The sequence below is a fragment of the Sorex araneus genome, chromosome 6 (genome assembly GCF_027595985.1).
Source record: "Sorex araneus isolate mSorAra2 chromosome 6, mSorAra2.pri, whole genome shotgun sequence".
Classification (NCBI taxonomy): domain Eukaryota; kingdom Metazoa; phylum Chordata; class Mammalia; order Eulipotyphla; family Soricidae; genus Sorex; species Sorex araneus.
The window spans coordinates 154,838,716-154,857,934 of NC_073307.1; the positions used below are offsets into that span (position 1 = coordinate 154,838,716).

At 41.4% G+C, this 19,219-nt stretch overlaps 1 protein-coding gene across 3 annotated transcripts in view; it reads left to right on the forward strand.

Moving 5' to 3' along the window:
- The first annotated feature begins 583 nt into the window (after positions 1-583).
- CTNND1 (catenin delta 1) overlaps positions 584-19,219 on the forward strand; it is a 60,500-nt gene continuing 41,864 nt past the window's right edge. For all 3 annotated transcript variants that reach the window (XM_055141112.1, XM_055141110.1, XM_004620398.2), the window contains exon 1: positions 584-814. The gene's annotated coding sequence lies outside the window, so the exon portion shown is untranslated. The remainder of the gene's footprint in view (positions 815-19,219) is intronic.

The following is a 19,219-nucleotide window of genomic DNA, read 5'->3' on the forward strand; positions in this document are numbered from 1 at the left end:
AATAAAAAAAAAAGAAAGAGAAGAAGGAAAATGTAGATGCTAGAAGCTTAATAAGTTTAGGCATTTTTTTTTCTATGTAACTCTAAAGCCAGAGTCAAAAAATGAAATTGAGTTTGTCCTAGGTATCTCCTACCTTTTAAATATTACGAAGTATTCCTATTTCTCGGCTTTCTCTCCTTTTCTTTGGAAACATGCTTTTGGGTAGAAAGCAACAAATCAAACAGCAGGAGGCAAGTAAATTAAGCTTATTTTAGTTTTTCCAGTGAAAAGAAAGAGGGAGCAAAACCCGTCCCATTGTAGAGAACCGAGGCTTGGATGTGCCATTCTAATAAGCCCTTGTTCCTTATCCCCCCAATGGAACGCTGCATTAATTCCTCAGATTGTATAGTCTTCACTTTAAATATAAATATATATATAACTTCCCCTTCGCTTTCCTCCTCCTCCTCTCCCCCTTTTTTTTTTTAATTTCCTATAATAAAGTTTCCTATTGGATAAAATCAGCTCCCTGATTTATGCCTGGTTCCTATTGGAAGTTCTCAGGAGCTGACATCACTTAGGAAAGCGAGGGGGTAGGGCTGCCAGATCAGTTTGTCACCACCCAGGCTCCTTAGCCTTTGGCTGGGTGCAACTTCCATTTTAGGTGTTGGATCTTAGAGAAAAAAAAGAGAGAGAGAAAGAAGACCAGGAAAGATCCTGAAAGGAGGAAGAGGTGGCGAAAAACCAACTGCCTTGCTGGATTTGTCTTTCTCAGCACATTGACGAAGACTTGGGTTTCTTTCTTAAAAGGACTGGCTTTTAGAAGTCCACATTTGAGGTGTGTGCCTTTTTTGAAAAAAAATATATAGAGTGGGTTAAGAGGATAAGCCAAGTCGGAATTTTGTTTTATGATAACGTGGGAATTTGAAAACGAGAGGGGTCTGTTATGCTGAGGAGTAGCTTCTAAGGAGCTATTAATGTTCTTTCTACTTACTTTGAGGAATTTTGATATTTTATTAAGTTGAAAGAAAAGGTAAAATACTCAGCACCCAGAAGCAAACTTCTCGGTTTTTCTAACATAGGGAGATGAATAGATACAGAGTGGTGAGAGCAATTCTGTAAATCTGCATTTCAGGGTGTTCTTTTTCTTTTATTCTGCTAGCGAACTTGTGTTTTTAGAGCCCAAACCAAAAGGTTTTTTTTTTTTTTCTTGGCATGTTTCGTGTGGGCTGGGAAAGGAATTTGTCCGGGTCGGAAGCTAGTTATACAGATGGTTCTTCATATGTTTCAAAACTTTTTAATACCACTTTTATTTCAGATAGATTTGGAGAAGTGCAAAGTTGCAAGGAGCTTTGCAACTTAAATGGTGGTTTTTTTTCCGCCACAAGAGAGTTTGAAGGGCCCGATCAGTTTCAGCCCTGCTGTTCTGGGTGGATCCCTCTTACTTTTCCAGGTGCGGTGGGTGGGAGCTTCATTCCCCGGCTAAAGTTGTTTCCCTGCTTTGCCTTATAAAAGAAAACAAATGGATCCTTGCTAATTGAATTGCCATTCCATTCTTTCTGTAACTACCTTTGGTGGCAAAAATTTGTGGAGCCCTCTGCAAATTTATTGTTCGGTTTTTATCTTTAAAGGGATAAGGAAGTTCTAACCATCTTATGTTCACCTGAAAAAGTGGCACACACCTGAATATATTTTCAAGCATTTTGTTCTCTGAATTGTCGATGGATTAAGTAAGGTTAGGCTAACAGAAAACACTTATTTTTGGTTTCTGTTATAAAAAATAAAAAAGGGGAATTTTTATTTTTAAATCAAACTGAAAGTTACTTTTTGAAGGTGAGTTTACTCTGGTTAAGTTGCTGTGAAATTAAAAAAATCTGTAAGAGTTGAAGGCCCATAATTGTGCATTATACTTAGTATATTTAATCTTAAAATTCGTTTTTGTAAGTATATTATTTCAAAAATACTCATTCTAGGTAATTAAATGGTCAGTTCACCAGTAGTCAAAATTTCTGTGTTCTTGTCCTTTTTCCCTTTGAAAAAGGAACCAGTTTGAATATTATAGCTGGACTAGATACTACCCTAATTGTAGCAAGATGAGTGTTAATATTTGAGTAAGCTGCTTATTAGCTTATACTGGTGTGTATCTTTACTATCCCCCGGCGCAGACCCTCTTCTTTTCAGGCTACAGCACTTTCTTCAGTTTATTTTCAAGTGTGTTTCTTGAAAGATCGTTTTATCCTAATGAGCTTTTTAGCTCCAGAGGCAGCGGAACTTTGTTCCTCTTAGGACCATCTATACAAGGAATACAGAAAATCTTTAGTGTCTGAATCCCATAATTATAGGAAGTGCAGTGAAAAAAAGACAATGTGCATATACAGTCTGTTAGACTACTGTAGTTCCTGTTTAATATTTTCCAATTTTTCTTTCAAATAGTCTCTGCCTCTGATTGCAGCATTTGGGGAGGTTTCTTGGTGGACCTCTGGAGGGTTGTTCGTGTTGCTGCCAGAGTGTCGGTTTCCCAGCTCAACCTTTAGGGGGAGGGATTGAGGGAATCTGAAGAACTGGAGTACAAAGGCAGTTTGAAAATAGGTTCTGGATGACTGAGTGGTGGTGATTTGGGTCTAGCATTAAATCCTTGGCTTTGTGTAGCTGTAGGGAGCATCCTGGTGACTAGTGTAGAGGAGGACTGTTTCTACCAACTGAGGTATTGTTTTAACTGGTGTGTACTAAAGAGGCTTTTGGATGATAAGATGGAAGATTTTCCTTTTACCTCACCTCTACTGGTTCTTGCAAGAAATATATAATAAAGCACGTGAATAGGTGATTTTTTTTTTTTCTTTGTTCTTCATTTTGGTTTTGAGATGGAAAGTGGTATGAGTTGTGCAGGTTTTCCTTTCTTGTTTGACTCCTCTATTCTGATGGTTTCTTTGTTATGAATAAGGTTGCGGTCTGTGTCCAGGTGGGTTCTCTTGGGTGGTTAGAGTTCTAGTGCCTTTCTTAAGATTCCAGTTATGGAGAATTAGAGAGGCAATCATGAACCAGAGAACAATCATGTTCTTTCAGCTGACATAAAAAAAAAAAGTGACGATTGGAGATCTTAAAAAAAAAAGAGATCTGAGTAATTACAATTCAGTCTTTAGTATACGAGATAGTTGCTCTCTAGGGATGAGGGAGATAGAATGGATGGAAATAAATAAAGCAGACATCACTGTTCAATCGGAATAACAATATGTTTAGCTCTGTATATTTTATTGCTTTCTATTTTGGTATCGGGATAGTCCCCTGATACTAGCTATAAACCCACTCTCCCACCCTTTGTTTTTTTTTTTTTTTTACTGTGTTCTACTTATCTTTGCATAAGCTATTTAATTTCTCATAGCTAGGTTATTGTTTATTTTTAATCAAAAGTATATGAACCTCAGAGAAGCCAAGGGTTGCTGAAAATCACATTGCCTATAAGTGATCAATGCCAAGTCAAACCCTGGCCTCACTACAAAGTCCCAGGACTTGACTACTACACTGCCATTTTCCCGAGAGAAAAGAAACAAGGAACAGCCGAATTCTTGTTAGAGGCAAGGGTGTCTTAATGGGAAGGGTGTACAGCGGGGCTTTGAGGGGAGGTCAGTCCTCACTTAGCAACTCCCTCTGTGGTGGGATAATGTATGTGAAAAAAATCTATTTCCAGTAAGCACATGGAGCGCTGGATATGACAGAATGTATGTTATCTCAATCTTTAGAACAGAATCTTTCCAAATGTACACCACTGCTGTCCTAATTGCTTACATTGCTTAAATGTACTAGAAAGACTTCAAACTTGCAAGTAAATTTTTTTTCTTTCAGAGAATTTTTTAGGAAAGTAGTTTGGACTGATAATGCCAATTTGCATAAAGAGGTTTATACTGATAGGGAATTCAAATAATGTATCACACTATTAATACTGTGTGTTTAACCTCATACATGAGAGGCATGCACTCTGCCAGTGAGCTCCATAAAATTTGTCTTTATTTTTGTCTTTCCCTCAAGTTTGAGCTGTCTGACTGTGAGTGCTCTTATCTCTGCTTCTTCTTAGCACCTATTTTAGTACTTGTTTTTACTGAGGTGCGTGCTCAGTAAGCTTTGGTCAAGTAGGCATTTGATGGGAATTAGTGACAGACATTTGTGGGGAAGGGAAATTGAGACAGGAAGTAGTATAGCAGATTAAAATCATAAATCTCATTTTGAAACACTTTCAACCTTTTTTACATCACCTCTGAAAGTTTATGGAAATAAATGGAAGATTTAAAATTTTAATTTTTCTTTAATCTTGTTTCCTTTCTAGGCAAATAATTTAAAAAGTAAGGATCCAATTTTATTTCAAAATATAGTCAGCTGCTGACTTCGGCCGAGAAACCTTAAAACCATTTTTTAGGGAGAGGAACTTGTTAGGAGAACATTTTAGAGTAAGCAGCAGCAAAGAAGTATTGCTTTTGGCTGCATTGAAAGTTAGTGGTTTTTGTTGTTGTTGTTTGTTTTGGTTTTGGTCCACACACAGTGGTACTCAGGCTTATTCCTGGCTCTGTGGGGATTGAACCTTCCTTGGCCATGTGTAAGGCAATCGCCCTGCTTGCTGTTATTCTCTCTGCCCAAGTTAGTGGTTTTTGTACACTTGTTAATTAAAAACATTAAGCTTGGGGTTGATAGCTTTGAGCATGAGTATTTCAAAGATGTTTGGATGTTTGTTGCATTTTTTTTTTCTTTTTGGGTCACACCTGGCAGTACACAGGGGTTGCTCCTGGCTCTGCGCTCAGGAATTACTCCTGGGGACCATATGCTCAGGGGACCATATGGGATGCTGGGAATCGAATCTGGGCCGGCTGCGTGCAAGGCAAACGCTCTACCCGCTGCGCTATTGCTCCAGCCCTCATTGCATTTTTTTCTTATTGTTTTTGCCCAAGAAACTTCAGATTTTGTTTATAAAATAATGTATTGGGATGGTGCTGAAGAGATAATAAAGGGGATAAGGCTGACCTGGGTTTGATTTGTAGCATCCTGTATGGTCCCCCAAGTGCCGACAGGAGTAATTCTGAGTAGAGAGCCAGAAGTAATCCCTGAACATTGCTGGGTGTGGCGCCAACCCTCACCCCCACCAAAAAAAAAAAAAAAAGTATTGGGAATTTTGAGTTTAGAAACCCAAATTGATTTTCATGGGTAATTTACAATAACAGTAACCAAAATCTTGCCTAGAGGAATGAACTTAGGTACCCAGTGTACATACACAGATATTCTTTCATGTTCTCTCTCTCACAAAAAAAAATGTTTAATATCATGAGAAGCCAAAGCAGGGTTTGTGCTACTTACATGTTACTCCTAAAAGGTTTCTAATAGAGATCATTGATGTAACCTGTGCAGATATAGGGAGGAGTAACTATCTGGTGAGAACAGACAAGGAGTGGGGGTATAATATGGATTGATTTTTTTGAATTTTTATGGCATACTGTATTTTAAATTTTTATATCTGTTTTTGGGCTATACCTGGCTGTACTCAAAGATCACTTCTGGTGGACTTGGGGGGCCAGAGAGGGTACCAGGGATTGAATCAAGGTTTTCTGTGCAAGGCAAACTTGCCCCATCATATTGTATTTTTAAAAATAATTTTATTTTTTGGGGGGGAAGTTTGAGGCCACACATTACAATGCTCAGGGGTTACTCCTGGCTTTGCACTCAGGAATCACTCCTGACAGTGTTCCAGAGACTATATGGGATGCTGGGGATCAAACGTGTGCAAGGCAAGCACCTTTTTGTACTATTCCTTTATCCATCCATGGCGTGCTGTATTTTTAGAAATGATTTTCTCCTTCATCTTAAATTGTATACATATCTCTGTATTTTTTTTGGGGGGGGCACACCCAGTGGTACTCAGGGGTAACTCTTGGCTCTGCGCTCATGAATTCTATCAGTGCTTGAGGGACCATATGGGTTGCCAGAAATCGAACCTGGGTTAGCCATGTATAAGGCGAGTGTACTATCACTGTACTATCACCTGCTGTACTATCACTCTGTCCCCTTAGGATCGACTTTTTTTTTTTTTTTTTTTGGCTTTTTGGCACACACCTGATGATGTTCAGGGGTTACCTCTGGCTCTGCACTCAGGAATTACTCCTGGTGGTGCTGGGTACCATAAGGGATGCTGGGGATTTTTTTTTTTTTTTTTTTTGCTTTTTGGGTCACACCCAGCGATGCTCAGGGGTTACTCCTGGCTCTGCACCCAGGAATCACTCCTGGCGGTGCTTGGGGGACCATATGGGATGCCGGGGATCGAACCCGGGTCGGCCGCGTGCAAGGCAAACGCCCTACCCGCTGTGCTATCGCTCCGGCCCTGGGATGCTGGGGATTTAACCCAGGTCGGCCGCTGTACTGTCGTCTGGCCTATAGGATCAACTTTCGATTTTAAAAAATGTTCAGCCTCATAGCAAAATTGCAGTAGCATAGTAACTCTTGTATACACTTTATTTACCTAGATGCCAATTTTTACCATCTCACTACAACTAATTTATTGTTCTCTTCGTGTATATTTGTCAGTACTCTGACCAGACAGAGTTTCCAGAAATTGGGAGCACAAGGTAGTGTAAATTAGCGATTAAATACATGGATTTTGGAGCCAGACTCTCTAAGTTCAAATCTTGCTCTGCCGTTGACTAGCTGTGTAATCTTGGTAAATTATTGAATTGCTTTATACCTTAGTTTCCTTATCTGTAAAATGAGGATAATATTAGTTGTGCCTTCAGATTGCCATGTTGATTTTATATTTGTAAAATTCATAGGATGGTGCTGAACTCAGTAATGTCATTTTTGATGTCAGAAAGGATGCTTTAAACAAATCAAACTTCATTTGTCTGGATCTTTTAAGAGCTAATAGAGCCTGTGACTATATGGTAGACTTAGTTGCTTGTGTTACAAGTAGTTATAATTTCTTATCCCAGTAAGATAAAACATTTTTGTTTGAATGGGTGGGATGGGGAATTGTATAGGTGGGATCATCCAAAATAATCCCCAATAAGGGTGTTAATGGAATGGAGAACTGTGTATTTTATTTTTTGGGCCACAATTAGCAGTGCTCAGGAGTTACTGTCAGCTCAGTATTCAGAGTACCTAACTTTTAGTAAAGTAAGCAAGCAATTGGGACAATTGGTAAAGTTTGAATATCTTCCAGTAATTTCTTCCATGACTTGGGTATTTTAGGGAGAATTTTTTTCTACCTTTTTGTATCTCTAAGAGGAAACTGTGGTCTAACATTTAAGACCAAACTCTGTGTGTGTGTGTGTGTGTGTGTGTGTGTGTGTGTGTGTGTGTGCGTGTGCGCATGCACGTGTGCCCTTGTGCAAGAGTATGTTTGTGCACTAGTGGGGTCTAGCATTCAAATGTCAACTCTTCTGTGTGGGGGCGGGTGTGCACAAATCAGTGAAGTTCTGGGGGCTATTCCCAGTGCTGCTAGGGGCAATTCATGGGAATAACTGCTGAACCCCTCCCACAGATAAGCTTTTATTTTGTCCCGGGGGGGATTGGAAGAGACTCATTTATCTTTATTATGCTTGACTTTGAACCAGTTTGTTTTGGGACACACCCAGTAGTGCTTAGGTGATACTTTTGGCTCTGTGCTCCTGGATAACTTCTGGAGGTATTTAAAATACTATGGTGTAGGGAATTGAACCCCAGCCTTCTGCATGCAAAGCATGTACTCAACTTGATGCGCTATCTCCCTCATCCCTGAACCGATTTATCTTTTATTTTTGAACAAGTTTATCTTGAGGACTCAGTTGTCGCACCATGATTTTACAAGATACAATTGCATAAAAATGAAGGAAGGTTTTTTTTTTTTTTTGCTTTTTTTTAGGTCGCACCTGGGGATGCACAGAAATTATTCCTGGCTGTGCACTCAGGAACCACCCCTGGCGGTGCTCAGGGAACCATATGGGATGCTGGGATTCAAACCCGGGTGGGCCGCGTTCAAGGCAAACGCCCTACCCACTGTGCTATCACTCCAGCCCCTGAAGGAAGGTTTTTTAACCATCCCTTGGAGTAATCTTTTTTTCTTTTTTTTTTTTTGCTTTTTGGGTCACACCCAGCGATACTCAGGGGTTATTCCTGGCTCTGCAAGGCAAGTGCCCTACCCGTTGTGCTATTGCTCCAGCCCCTGGAGTAATCTTTTTATGTTTGGGAAATATCCTTTATTTTCATCCCTTATTTTTATTTTTTTTTGCTTTTTGGGTCACACCCAGCGATGCTCAGGGGTTACTCCTGGCTTTGCACTCAGGAATTGCTCCTGGCAGTGCTTGGGGGACCATATGGGATGCCGGGGATCGAACCCAGGTTGGCCGTGTGCAAGGCAAACGCCCTACCCCCTGTGCTATCGCTCCGGCCCCTTTTATCCCTTATTTATAGACGTTTGTAAAACTAGGTAATGAAGGAATTTTTTAGTTCATCAATGAGTGTTCTTTTGAGAAAGGAGACGTTCTTTTGGGTGGCTTGGAGAGATAGTACAGTGAGTAGGGCTCTTGCCTTGCACTCAGCCAACCCAGGTTCGATTGCTGGCATCCCGTATGGTCCCCTGAGTCCACTGTCTATGAGTGTTTCCTGAGTGCAGAGCTAGGAATAACCCCTTAGCACTACTCGGCATGGCCCCCCCAAAAAACCAAAACAAAATGGAATAAAACAAGAATAACAAAAATAAGTCTGTTCTTTTTCTGGCGCACTGGAGGTGGGTCTCCGGGTGTTGATGTGGGGTGGGAGGAGGAAGACACACACTCGGGCGATGCTCAGGGCTTACTCCTGACTCTGCGTTCAGGGATCACTCCTGGCAGTGCTCAGGGGACCATATAGGGTGCCAGGGATTGAACCTAGGTTGGCTATGGGTTCAAATGCCCTACCTGCAGTACTAGTGCTCCAGGCCAAGAGATGTGTTCTTATGTAGAAAGAGGGAAATATGGATAATGTTTGTGCTAGGTGCAATATTGCCTGGAGACTTGCCAGGGTAGTTGTTTCTCGTGTAAGGTTTTGTTCTATTTTCTTTCTGTCTTTTCATACTGCACAACACATGAACTAGTATCCTGACCAGTATTTTAGCACTGTTACTTGGGAGTTTCCTATTATAAATCCCCTATTCGGCTCTCAATTTTTTTTTTTTTTTGGGTGGGGGCACATCTAGCACTGTGTTTCGTTGTTGCTCCTAGTGGTGCTTGGGGGCCATGTGGTGCCAGGAATGGAAACCAGTCATCCTACATGCAAAGCACTTGCTTAGTCCGCTTCAGTCTGGTGATTATCTCTCTGGAGCCTCCATTTCCCCCCACCCCCCCCTTTTTTTTTTTTAGGTTTTTGGGTCACACATAGCAGAGCTTAGGGCTTGCTCTTAGGGCCCTGTTCTCAGGAATCACTCCTGGTGGGCTTGGGGGACCATACGGAGTGCCAGTGATCCAACCCGGGTGGGCTACGTACAAGGCAAGCACGTTACTGTCTGCTGTCCTATTGTTCAGCCCCCCTCCACTTTTGTTTTAACCTACGTTTTCTCCACTGATCCTCCCACATTATCATTTTTGCTTTCCTGTCCTCTAATGTCTCTTTTCTCTCTTCACTTTCCGTATCTTTTGTTTTCTTTAGTTTGGTGGCCTTTGTGGACATCGGGACATTGCTTTGCTTTACTAATACTTAATATGGAAGAAGTTTTGAAATTTGTTTCTTTTTTTTTCTTTTTTTGTTTTTGGACCACATTAGGCAGTGATACTTAGGGGTCACTCTTGGTGGTGGTTAGGGGACCACATGATGCTAGAGATTAAAGCTTGGCCCATTTTGGGGGATTTGTCTTTGGGCCACACCCAGCTGTACTTAGTTGTCATCCTCTGTACTCTGGGATCATTCCTTGAAGACTTGGGGGGGACCATATGCAGTTGCTGGGGATAAAACCTGCATTTGTCTGTTTAAGGCAACTGTCTAACCTCTAACCTGCTGTCCCATTTTTCTGTCTCTCTGTCTCTCTAAGTATATACATACATATATATATATGATTTTTTTAGTAGAATAAAATGTGCTCATGTTAAAGTTCATTTCAGTTAAACCTGAATTTGAACTTGATTGTGTTCTGAGAAATGTGGTCTGTTAATTAAGACCAGTTTTAGTATATATATATATACACACACATATATATATGCATATATATATATGTTTTTTGCTTTTTTGGGTCACATCTGGCGATGCACAGGGGTTACTCCTGGCGCATGCACTCAGGAATTACTCCTGGTGGTGCTCAGGGGACCCTATGGGATGCTGGGAATCGAACCCGGGCAAACGTCCTACCCGCTGTGCTATCTCTCCAGCCCCCAGTCTTTTTTAATTTATAGATCTCATTTGTATGTACTAATTTGTTACTCATTTTGGTTCAGTACAGCAAAGAAGCAGAGTAGTAGATTACTTTCCCCAAAACATAGAGTTTTGTGTGTGCGTCCCATGTTCTGTGATGGAATGCAGGTAGTTGAGGAGTGAAAAGAATTTTATTTTAGAGAACTTACATATTAAGAAAGCAAGTTATTTTCTGATGGTTTAGGACATAAGACATTGTTATAGAAATTGGGTCAACTCTTCAGTACCTTTATCAAAGAACCTGCAGTTCCTGTTTCATTGCAAGTGAAGTAAGCCTCACTGAAATAGAGTATTGTATGTTCGGCTTACTTTTAAAATAAAGAGTCTTAAATAGGGGAAATTGGTGCCAATCTGATTTCTTTCCACTGTTTCTTTGTTGGAATAGGGAAGTTTTGTTACCTCTCTGCTGTTCTGCTCTCCATCATTTACTTTGTAAATCAGGGCAGAGTTTGCTATTTGAGTGTATTCCCTGCTAACCAAATCTGCTGGTAAGGCTATAGGAGATCCCAATTTATTGGACCTGATATCATAATTTTATAAAAAAAATGTGTAGAAAGAAAATGTAACAAAATTCCTTTCTTTAAAATTTTTAACTTTTTGTTCTTTTGAAAAAACAAAATATTTTTTATCATTGAGAAGACATGTAAAAGCTTGTGCCAAACACAACTTATAGAGGTCTAGAAGAATATTCTGGTTGGGAGAGACCGCTAATAAACAAGTCAATATATAGTATCTGAGGGTATACTATTAAGAATAAGGGAAAAGAGAATTAGGGTAACAATGAGGTTTTTGCTTTTTATGTTTTTGGTTTTGCTTTTTAGGCCACAGCCAGCGGTGCTCAGGGTTTACTCCTGACTCTGCATTTAAGGATCACTCCTGGTGGGGCTTGGGGACCGTATGTGGTGCCAGGGATTAAACCTGAGTCAGCCACATGCAAAGCATGTGCCTATTTCTCCACCCCCACAATGAGGTTTTCAAGTATAGAATGTCCGAAAGGTAGATCTCAGTTGGGGGCTGAGAGATAGTACAGCTGATAAGGCTCTTGCCTTGCACATGGCTGACCCAGCCTTGATCCCTGGCATTCCTTATTATCCTCTGAGCAATGCCAGAATGATCCCTGAGTGTAGAGCCAGGAATCACCCCTGAGCATCGCTGGGTATGGCCCCATATAAAAACAGAAACAAAAAAAAAAAAGAAAAGAAGAAAAAAGAAAAGAAAAGTAGATCGCACACAGTATGTTTGAGAGAGAGACCTAAAAAGTTAGGGTGGAGTCACTTAGATAATGGAGTATAAAGGCCCTATGAACTCTTGTGTTTGCTCAGGGATCACCTCTGGAAGTGTTCAGTTGACCATATGTGGTGCCAGGAATTGAACCAGGGTTGGTTGCATGCTTCTATTTCTCTGGCTTAAGTCTTTTCCATGAGGGAGGACACACCCGGTGGTGGTAGTCAGGGCTTCTGACTCTGCTCAGGGTGGTTCTGGAGATAGCGAAGGGGCAGAAGTAGACCGGTTTAGAGTGACCCAGTGGGTTTGTATTTGGGGAAGGGAGGATGATAGAGGAGCTTGTTACTTGTACTGTATAGTACAAAGAAAAGTTAGCTCCTGACTTCAGACCACAGCTGTTAACAATTCTTTGTAAAGAGGTGACATCTGACCCAGCTTCCATCTTTTCCCATTGCAGAAATTCCATGTGAGTGTAGTCAGCAAATAATTTGCAGAGTAGCAGATTTTTTCATAGGTTGATGACCCTCATCTTGCAGATTACTATTATGGTAACTACTTAGAATAAGTGTGCATGCATTTGGGAAGTGAGACTAAAATTTTCTTTCGCAGAGAAATGTATTCCTTCATGATTTTTATCTAGTCAATTTTCTTTTTGGTTTTTGGGCCACACCTGGCAGTACTTACGGCTTACTCCTGGCTCTGTGCTCAGGGATTCCTCCTGGCTCAGGGAATCATGGGTTGCTGGGCTCTCACCCAGGTTGATTATGTGCAACACGTGCTCACCTGCTGTATCTCTCCCTAGTTCCAAGTAGCAGTATCAGTGTAATTTTTGGAATTTTGGTCCACAACTGGCAAAGCTCAGGGATCACTCCTAGAGATGCTCAGGGGACCATATGGGATGACAGTGACTAAACCTGATTGGCCACATGCAATGCAAGTGCCCTACCCACTGTACTTTCTCCAGCACCAAAAGCAGTAAGGGTTTTTAAACCATAAAGAGCCAATTAGTGAAATTTGTGGATTTGAGAAAGAAGTATGAAATATTTAGTGTTCTGATATGGCAACCCTATTTGAAAAAGTAAGAGTATATTTCATTCCAGAGTACTCATATCTGGAATCATTTGTTCATCCTTTCCCTCTCAAGATTTCTGGTTTAACTAGTCTGGCCCTCAGTGAAAGAGTCTCTCTGTCTCTCCATTGGAGTTTAGCCTTGGAACATGACCTGGTTACCTCTGTACTTCCTTTTAATTATACCTCTCTACTTGTCATCCTGTTACTTAATATGATCCTTGGGGGATGACCTCAATCAGTAAACATTTTTCCCTTTTTCATTCCCGTTTCCCTTGGCCAGGTAACTATCACCTTGCATAGAAAATATTCTAGATAATCACAGATTACTTCTAAATTTGAAGTTGCTTTGTATAAGTGCTGGAATTTTTTTTTTTCTTAAACAGTTTTTAGTTGTTATTTTGAAAGTGTGCTTTCAATGTCATTCTCCTTTATTAAAACCTTTTTTTGTTGTTGTTGTTTTGAGCCACACCCTGCATTTCTCAGGGATTACTCCTGGCTCTACTCCTGGCTCTACCTAGGACTGTATGGGGTGCCAGGGATTGAATTTGGGTTGGCTGCGTGCAAACAAGAACTCTATCTGCTGTACTTTCACTCAGGCCCCCTCCTTTCCTAAATTTTTAGAGACATGGTTCCTTGTGGAAATATTTTCTGTTATGTTTCTAAACCATATTGCTGTGTTCTAAACCAGAAATTAAATTGACTTGCTTAGAAAGGTATCAGAGGTAACATTTGAATCCAGAGTTTGTGGATTATTGTCAGTTTGACTAGAGAATCTCGAATGATAGATTTAGGTTAGGACTTTGTACTTTTATCGACATATAACATGGGACTGGTCTCTGAAATTGTGGCCCAGCTCTTTGTTCCTTGGAGGATAGTTAAACTAAGTATTATAAAAAAGAAGCAGGTAAAAGAAGCAGTCTGAAGTGTAAATAGGAATATCTTCCAGTGTTGCAACTCAGAATTCTAGAGAAAGTCAAAGAAACCTTCCTTTTAGATTGTGAATCTAGAATATAGGATTAGGATTGTGTCATTCTATATTTAAATCTTTAAATATATTATAAATATAAGTATATTTAAATATAAATATAAATATATTTAAATCATTCTATATTTAAATCCTTATATTTAAATCTATATTTTCAGATGTGCTTTTTTCACTGAATAATAATCAGAGAGGTCGGGTAAACAGTAAGGGAAGCCTAAATAATATATTTTATAAGCAGTGCCCTTTTTGTTAGTTTCTTTTGGGGGGGAGTAGGGGGAGACTTGTGGGGAACCACACCCAGTGGTGCTGGGTATGGGGACTCCTAGTTTTGTGCTTAGGGAGTTATTCCCAGTGGTGTTCAAGGAACCACGTAGTGCTGGGAATTGAACTGAGGGCCCCATACATGGGTTACCACTGAGCCACACCCCAGTGCAGTGCCCTTTTTGTATAGTGGTCAGAGGGTTTTCAGGGTTAGGTCAGTACAGTGGTTTGTAACAGCTGACAAGTAGAAGTATTTTGGGGGCTTTTTAATTTTTTTCTTGGGGAGGTCTTCCCTACCCTGCTTAGGATCTGTGGAGGTTACTCATGGTGATATTTGGCTTAGTTGTATCCCTACAAGCCTGGCTTCTGATAGAGTTCTACCAGAGGCCTCCAGGCTCACATTTATAGGTGCCCCGGGGTCTTTGCATGCCAGTAATGGACACAATTCTTTGAGGTATCATCCTGACCTTTTGTGGGCTTTTAAAAAATATGAATTCCGGGGCTGAGATAGTACAGGGTTAAGGTGCTTGCTTTGTATTTGGCTAACCCCGATTCATTCCCTGGCAAAACACATATGATCCTCCTGGACACCTCTAGGAGTAGGCCCTGAGCACAGTTGGGTGTGACCTAAATCCCCCACCCTACAAATGAAAAACGTGAATTCCCAGCATTCCTTCAGAAATTGAGATATTGGTGATGGAAAGTAGATTTTGGAGCTGTAAAGCTTCCCAACTGACTGATCACTAAGATTTGAGGAATATGAAACTTGAGTTACACAACATATCTGTGACTTCTCAGCTTACTAATATGGAAAGTGAAGACTATTTCACGGTAATAGATATGATGAGAAAATTTCAATCTCTGCCATGTATTATTTCGGAGTTATAGATGTCACTGTTTCCTCTAAGGATTATGCCAACATGTATGGTATGGGGGACTTGCCTCTTAGGAGGAAGGGAAACTTTAGACCATATCTTCATTTCCCCTCTTCGTTTTGAAACTCCAACAAATTCAGGAGAGGATGTTAGCATTGAAATTCAGCTGGACAATTTGTTTAAAACTCGACAGGAAGGGCCAATGTTACTTCCTGTCTGAAAAGGAACTGCTGGCTTCCTCCTTGGCTAACTGGTCAACTTGGAATATGGATGGGGGGGAGGGCTGACCAGTTAATCCTTTTTTTTTTTTTCGGAGGGGTGGGGAGTACCTCTGAAGAAATGGCTAGGGGTTCTGGGGCTACCCCTGACAATACTTGGCCAACCAGGCCAGTGGGCTCAGTACTAGGACCCAGTGGTGCTGGAGGCCACCATAGCCACAGTCATCAGGACAGGAAAGTGACATGAGACGTGGGGCGGGGAGGGTCGAACTCTGCACTTGCAAGGCATGCATCCTGGAACACTGGGCTATCTTCTGATTAACTCCTGATTAGTTAATGCTTTTGTCTAGCTACTTATACCTTGGGAAATTGTTACCACCAATGTTTAAGTGAGTAAGCCTCTTGTTTGCCTGACATGGCTACTTTTTTGCTCGTATGTGATGACCCCATACTAGGTTTGACTATGCAGTCCTATTGAGCCCAATGGAAGCATTCCAATCTCCCAGATATTTTACATTCAACTTAAACCACCTTTGTTTTCTCTGACATTTGAAAATAGATCAAGGAGTTGTAGAGGAGAAGCAAAAACCCATTTGACACTGAGGGTAAGCCGTGAAAAGAAGAACATAATTGGGAAGAGGGGAGTGGATGACAAAGGTTTTTTATTTTTAAATTGAGCCAAGAAAGCATTCCTTCTAAGTGGGGCCAGTTGGCATTCTTCCTGCTATTTTAGTCCAGGCTTCTCCTTCCTACTGGCCAGTCAATTGTATTAAGTGTTTGATGTAAGTTTGAACTGTGGTCTCTGGGGGTGGGGGAGGTGAATGGTGGAAACAGCTGGTGCCTTCATCAAGCTATCTCAATTATGTTTGTTTTCAGTGTTTTGGTGGGGGGTTGCAAAGGAATTGGATATGTGTTAGCAGAGTCCCATTAACTCGTGCAGTAGGTTTGGATTCTCAGGCATTCTTATTACTTTGTGTTGGCTAGCTGGAATTTAAATGTTTCCCAATTACATCATATTCTCTGTTGCCTCCTCCCCCTCCAGTTCTTTATTTTGAGCCTGATTTGGAGAGAAATGGGTTATGTGGGAAGTTAGATTCATGCTTTTCCAGCCATTGAGTATTGAGCTTAAGTCTTGTCCCCTTCGTTGACTTCAGCCCCTCCATTGACTTTCTCTTTATCCACTCGTTATTTCTTTAAGATTCCTATATACGTCGGTCTGCAAATAATCTTAGAATCAGGACCTCTGGTGAAGTCCTGCTGCAGTGTAATTCGTTGTCTAGATTCCTCTCCTTCCTTCCTATTCACCCCGGGGTGACTATTTCTGAGTCAGCATGCTTTTATGTCCACCTGTTCAATGTGAATGAGAGAACGTGCTAGGCATCCTTTGTGAGCATCTTTAGCACCGATATAGTTGTGTCTAATCATCTATCCATCTTATAACCCTTTTGGAAATTTTTAAAATATATGAAACCTCTCATAAAATCAGAGATTTCCAAACTTGTGGCATAACATCCCTTTTTCTGGGGGGGGTGCGGGCGGGTGGGTGGTGTGTGTGTGTGTGAGAAACAGTCAGTGCCTTATTTTGAAATTTACCTTCTTTAAGCAAACAAGCAGAGAGCATCCTCCTCTCCCCCCACGCCCTCCATTTGCATTCAAACCTTCTGCCTCCTACCCCTGGATTATTACTAGATTAGCTGCTTCATGTTACTGTGCCCATTTTGGGAAACACTGTACTAGACTATTTTAAATCTGCTTTTGTGTAATCCCCTCATACTTTAGTACAACTAGTGTAATATAACTTGGACTGTAAATGACGGGGTATTTAAAAAGTATTAGCTATGGGGTTGCTCTTTGCTCTGCTCTTAGGAATTATTCCTGATGGGTTGGGGGAACCAAATGGGATGCTGGAGCTTGAACCCCGCTTGACTGCCTACATGGCAAGCACCCTGCCCACTGTACTATCTCTCTGGCCCCCTAATTACTCTTAGAAATTAAAAAAATTAGCCTATTTCAGTTCAGGTGAGAGATTCTTCCCTCCCTCCCCCAAGTATATCAAGTTTATTGGGAAGTAATGGGAAGTAACAAGAGTGGAGCAAGCCTTGAGGTAAGAGATCTTAAACTTTCAGTTTGTGTGCTCCAATGTCTCTTCAATGGCTAGATATTCAATGGCTGCTTTTGAAGATCTGCCCAGGTCCAGAGTTGAACACATGCTTTTTATGCAGGAGGCCAAGGTTCAACCCCCCTCATGGCCCCTTGAGCATCACTGGGGGTGACCCCTGAGCACAGCCTCGTATGGCCCCAGACTATTCTGCTTTTCCTCCAGAAAGTTAGATTCTAAAATATAGTATTGCCATTGCACTTTTTTTTTTCTCTCCAGCCTTTAAATGACTGATTATTGTGTTTATTTTGTCCCAGTTTTAACTAAGTGGTGCTCATATCTTACTCCTGGTTTTGTGCTTAGGAATAACAAGGTAAGAGGGCACTCTATGCCCCTTTGCAAGGCAGGCATAATCCCTCTCCTCTGTCTTCAGCCTCTGTTCCATCTTCTTTTACCTGATCATCTTGGATCCAGATAGGGATGAATTGCTTCTAAGTTATGCTGTTTTAGACTTTGCTATATTCTGTATGGTCTTTAGGACCAATTCAGAGCACTTAAGCAGATTCTAGGAGGCAGGAATCCATGAGAAAGAACTGGAGAGCAAGTGAGAAATGATAGCATATTACTGTAACTTGTTGGTTGCCTGGAGTGCTGTGCTTGTATGCTTGGGAACTGAGCCCTTTAGGCAAAGGGTGTTATACCTCTTTGGATTTCAAGAATCTCTGGCTAATAGGGCCTTGACATCTACATCTTTGCTTCTGGGTTTTAGGGCTAGCATCCAATGGAATTGCAGAAGATAATAGAAAAATGCTTCACTTATCCCATTTTTGGAATCAGCTGAGTACTGATTTTGGAATTCGGAAGGGATGCTTTCTTTTTTGATGAGATTCCAAGCTTGCAACCCCTGCTCCAGGGAGCAGTGAGCAGGAAAAGTGTGGTTGCTGTCTTGATCTCTTTGTTGCCAGGGCTATTACGCAATTTCTATGGGTTCTCCTCTCATTCCCTAGAGTAATAGGGAACTTTGCTCTCAGCACCTGCTGGTGCCTCTCCCACTTCATTGTAGGGTGTTGTCTGAAGTTGATCTTTGTGTGGCTTCTTAGAAGTTAACTGTGCTTGTGGGGAAAGGAGTTTGAAAGAGTCTGAAAACAGTGGAAATGGGTGATCGAGAAGGTGACAGAGGATGTGCCCCAAGATGCTTCTCCAGGTGGGAATATTCCATAGACTATTCCAAGTTGGCTATCAGATTGCCATGATGAAGCTTTCTTTGAGATGTATCATATATAGCTGACCTGCATATAATAGCTGCAGTAGCTTTACAAACCTCTAGTGGTACAGTGCCTGCAAAGTACAGCAACTTGCCAAGTAGGAATCTTAAAAATCCCCTCAGCTTCCCCCCCCCCCCAGCTCCCCCTCTCCCCACAACCCTTGCACATGGTATCTTTCTGCTGATTCTTAAAGGTCTGAGCTTTGTCCCATGTAGTGTTGGCTTGGGGCAGGGAGGAGGGTTGTTTTCTCCGAACATGATAAGGAACTGAGCAGGGTAAAGTGGGAGCTCTGGCTGGTGATTGGTAGACAGGATGCCCTGGAATGCGGTTGGCCTGCAGCCCAGAATCCGGCACTTTGTATTTGTTTGTTTCTGGGAGACTGTGGTCTGGTGCTACTGTGACAGGAAGTGAGAAAGCTGGGAGTGGGGGAACTGAGAGGGGCGATGTCTTTGTGGTTCTCCTGTGAAATCTCTTTGTCCCTGGAGAGCTGCTCTGCTACAGAAGAGAGCAGCCTTTGTGTGTCAAATGGGTCTCAGAGCTTCTAGCTACTCTGAGGGGATTAGGGAGTGTGAATTCTGACTGTATGTAGCCTTTTGCATTTTAGCACTTGAGTTGTATAAATGGCCTCAATCCCTTAACATTAGGGACCTCACTGAGTTATGTGTGTGCTACTGTTAATTCTAGATCTCTAGGATTTAATTGAAAAAGGGATTCTGGAAGAAGAGAAATGCTGCCCCTCTCAGAGAGCCCAGCAAGCTACCGAGAGTATCCTGCCCGCACGGCAGAGCCTGGCAAGCTACCTGTGGTGCATTCGATATGCTAAAAACAGTAACAACAAGTCTCAAAATGGAGCCGTTACT